The sequence below is a fragment of the Adiantum capillus-veneris genome, chromosome 13 (assembly GCF_014529385.1).
Source record: "Adiantum capillus-veneris isolate H3 chromosome 13, ASM1452938v2, whole genome shotgun sequence".
In the NCBI taxonomy this organism is placed as follows: Eukaryota; Viridiplantae; Streptophyta; class Polypodiopsida; order Polypodiales; family Pteridaceae; genus Adiantum; species Adiantum capillus-veneris.
This window is the reverse complement of record NC_140943.1, coordinates 123,631,686-123,636,352: the sequence shown is the minus strand read 5'-3', so window position 1 is coordinate 123,636,352 and position 4,667 is coordinate 123,631,686.

Here is a 4,667-nt window from a genome sequence, read left to right as displayed (position 1 = left end):
ATGTGGTCCTATGAGGACGCCATCTTTGGGAAACAGCCTTTATTTTGTGACCTTCATTGATGACTTTTCCAGGTTTTGTTGGGTGTATCCACTCAAAGCAAAGTCAGATGTGTTTGCAGTTTTTCAACATTATGTCGCCATGGTTGAAAATGAAACAGGTTGCAAAGTATAGACTCTTCGTACCGATCAAGGAGGTGAATACATGTCAGGTGCATTTAAGGATTTTTTGGGAAAGAAAGGCATTAAACACCAATGCACTATGCCATACACACCACAACAGAATGGTGTTGCAGAAAGGAAGAACAGGTCTTTAATGGAGACAGCTAGATGTATGCTCAAGGCTAAGAGTTTGCCTCATAAGCTATGGATGGAGGCAATTGCTTGTGCAGCACATGTTTTCAACAGGTGTCCTACTCGTGCCTTGAAGACCATTACTGCATATGAAGCTTGGTATGACAAAAAACCTTCAGTCAGTTATCTTCGTGTTTTTGGTTGTCTTGCTTATGCTCACATCCCTCAGCAGTTACGTGGGAAGCTTGATGATAAGGCAATCAAATGTATATTTGTGGGGTACAGTAGTGGAAGTAAAGGTTATAGACTTTACAATCCTGCTACAAACAAGATTTTTGAAAGTCGTGATGTAATTTTTGCAGAAACTACTGCTCAACCTATGGTTGCTTTTGATGTACCTCATATGCAGACACATGATGTATTTGAAGGTTTGCTTCCTTCTTTTGTGGAGAATCAAGAATCACAACAGGTTGATAATCTTGATCAATCTTTTGATCAGCATGTGACACCTCATGATGTAGAGGAAATTGTGCGTGAAGAACAAGAAGTTCTCAGGGAAGAAAGAACCTTGCCTAAATGGGTTCAGAAAACTTTGCAGGATAGCAAGTTGGATGCACCGTTGCCACGAAAAACACGTGCTGGTACTACTTTTGGCAGAGAGCAAGTAGATTTGGCTTGCTTTAGTACTCTTTGTGATGCAGATGAGCCTGATTCATTTGAACAAGCTTTCGAGTGTGTTCAGTGGAAAGATGCTATGCAGCAAGAAATTGATTCTATTCATAAGAATCATACATGGGATCTAGTGGACTTGCCTACAGGTAAAAAGCCTATTGGTACAAAGTGGGTTTTTAAGGTAAAAAGGAAACAAGATGGTACTATTGACAGGTACAAAGCAAGGCTTGTGGCAAAAGGCTATGCGCAACAGAAAGGCATAGATTATGATGAAACCTTTGCTCCTACTTCTCGTGCGTCCACAGTTAGATCACTAGTTGCAATTGCTGCTCATCATGGTTGGAAAGTGCATCAGTTGGATATCAAAACTGCTTTTTTGAATGGTGATTTGCAGGAAGAAGTTTATGTAGGTCAACCAAGTGGTTTTGTTGTAAAAGGTCAAGAGCAAAAGGTATGTAGATTGCGTAAAGCTTTGTATGGTCTCAAACAGGCTCCAAGAGCATGGTATGAGAAGATACATACTTATTTGATTGGCCAGGGATTTCAGAATAGTCCAACAGAAAGTACTTTGTATGTCAAAAAGAGAGATGGAGTTCTCATTATGCTAACACTTTATGTGGATGATATGCTTCTTACAGGCAATAGTGCAGATGAAATTGAAGCGTTTAAAGATGCTTTGAGAAAAACCTTTGAGATGTTTGATCTTGGTTTGCTACATTATTACTTGGGTATTCAGTTTGTGCAATCAGAAGATGGCATATACATGTTGCAGGCAAAATATTTGCATAAAATTTTGGACAAGTTTGGTATGCAAAATTGTAAGCCAATCTCTACACCCGTAGAAACTGGATCAAAGTTGAGCATGCACGATGCTGGAGAACCTTTTGATGTACATACTTATGCAGCAGCGGTTGGTTGCTTGATATATTTGGCAGGCAACACTCGTCCAGACATTCAATTTGGGGTTTCACAAGCAAGCAGATTTATGCACAGCCCAGGTATGCATCATTGGCAGGCTGTGAAGCGCATACTTCGTTACCTTTCAGGTACCCCTAATCTTGCCATGTTCTTTCCAAGGGGGGATATGTATGGAAAGCACAGTTCTATGCAGCTTCTTGGTTACAGCGATTCAGATTGGGCTGGTGATTTTGACACACGACATTCCACAAGTGGCAATTGTTTTTTCTTGGGAAATGCATGTATATCTTGGCTAAGCAAGAAGCAACCCACAGTGGCTACATCAACTTGTGAAGCTGAGTACAGGGCAGCTTTCACAGCAACAGTTGATTGTGTATGGATACGCAGGTTATTGGCAGATCTTTGTGAGTGTCAACAGGCACCCACTACCATTTTCACTGACAGTCAGAGTGCTATGGCAGTTGCAAGGAATCCAGTATTTCATGCAAGAACAAAGCACATAGAGGTTCACTACCACTATGTCAGGGAAAGGCTACATGCAGGGGAGATCACACTAACTTACTGTCCTACACAGGATAACATTGCAGATCTATTTACGAAGGCGTTATCACGAGAAAAGTTTGAAGCTTTCCGAAAAGCTTTGGGCTTACTCTCATACACATGATGATCTGCTACCTTGTACGGATTCACACTATCACTACAGGGGGGATTTGTAGACATGTAGTAGTGTTAGTGTGTATACACGCTTCACCAGGGGCACTTTTCTCCCACTGGGTTTTTCCCCCTGGACATCTGGTGTGAAAGGACACCTTATCTCTTAGGGTTTCATATAAGCTTTGTAGCTCTGAGTTTGTACAATTATTATTATTCCAATACAGAGAGAGAGACTACAGAGATCTCGTACACAAGCTCTGTGTCTTCTCCTTCTCCATCTTCTTCCTACTCTGAGTTGCTGTCTTCCTTCTGTTTCCTGTTTCATCATCTTCAACAATTATGTACTTGTTTACACCTTGAAGCAACATGCCAAGAAACTTAAAAAGCGAGGGATGGGACCATTTGTGATTAGTGATCTATCACAAAGTGGAGCTGTCAAGCTTGCTACATTAGCAGGTGAAGAAATGCCAAACTGGATTAGTGGATGTTGACTGAGGAGGTATCATCTACCACTCACACAAGAGATGCTCCAACAAATTCATCAAGGAAAACAAAGAATGAAGGAAAAACAGCGAGTATGGGAGGAAGCTCAAGCCGAAGCACAAAAACGCATTGCAAAAAGACGGCTTTTGCGACAACAACAACAAAGTGGACCACCATTGAGAATAAATTCCATTCGACTGAAGAAGTTGGAGGAGGAAACAGTGGAGCCAATGATTACGGTAAAAGTGGGCAGCAATCAAGTTGAATCAACAGCATTGCTTGATTCGGGTGCTCAAGCAAATTTAATCTCTTACGGATTATACCAACAGCTCAAAGTCACAGATCAACTTTATCCTACTCCTCAAGTACTGGAAAGTAACACATCACACCCATTGAAAACATTGGGATGGACTATATTGCATGTACAGATACATCAATATATTTACCCACACAAATTCTATGTGGTGACAGATGAAAGCACACAACACCAAATGATGCTGGGGCAACCTTGGCAAAAAGCATACAAGGTGCAGATAGATTGGAAAGCAGAGGCGGTCAAAATTCAACATGAACATGAACAACAGGTGATAGCTTTTACTCAGCAATACAAGCATGATCAACTGCAAGCCATGCAATCACTGGAAACAAAGCCCAAAGCACAAATGCCATTAAGGAACATGATACCCGCGACAAACAATCAAGTAAAAGCCAACCATGCTAATTACATACATATGAAGTCACCGGCCGCAATGCAAAGATCTAGGCTACCAAAACCCGGGAAACAAGTATGGATGCGGAAAGATAGAAAATGACATGGCAGACAAACAACAATGTAACAAAAGGATTCCAACAAAGCAGACGGTTAAACCACAAACCAAGGTCATAAAACAGATGTGGATCCCAAAGAAAATGCTTAGCAAGAACCCAAATGTCACTCACATTTGGATACCAAAGAAAAAGCCAAAGGAGTTACCTTCAGTACAAGCAACAATGGAAAGCAGACAGCGGCATTTCAAAAAGGAAAACCGACATATATGGATGCCGATGAAAGACAAACCAGTGGCAAACAAGAAAGAGCCAAACCATCTACAAAAGTCGGCAGCAACAAAATATCAATGGAAAGTCAAGGTCATAAGGTCCATAGCTATTACATCCCAACCAATTCTATCCTTAGAAACAACTATGACTCCATCAACAGTGTCGACAAAGCAATTGCCTTTTGCAAAAAAGACAATTAAACAGAGAGCAGCAGAGTTACAGCTGTTACTTGCAAAGAAAGAAGGAAACCTCGACGGCGAATGCCAATAAGCATCTTGCTTATTCCCTTCTCTTGTACAGCATTAATTCTTCCATGCATTGACAGAGTATGCATAAAGTAGGGCCACATTAATCGGCCAGGCATTAGCACAACTTTTTTTAACCTATGCACGACACATACACCGAGGCGAAACCTTGTCGTCCGGGAGGACTCCGGCTAGGAGGGGGGGAGGCATTCTAGAGGCACTCTCAAATGCGGAACCAATGACAGAAACAGCAAAAAAGGGCATGATTTTCAACTATTTTAAGGGTTATTGTTTGATTGTAAAATTTTCTGGAGTAACCCAAGTACTTATGCCCTTATACAGCATGACTCTACAGGTATATGGGGC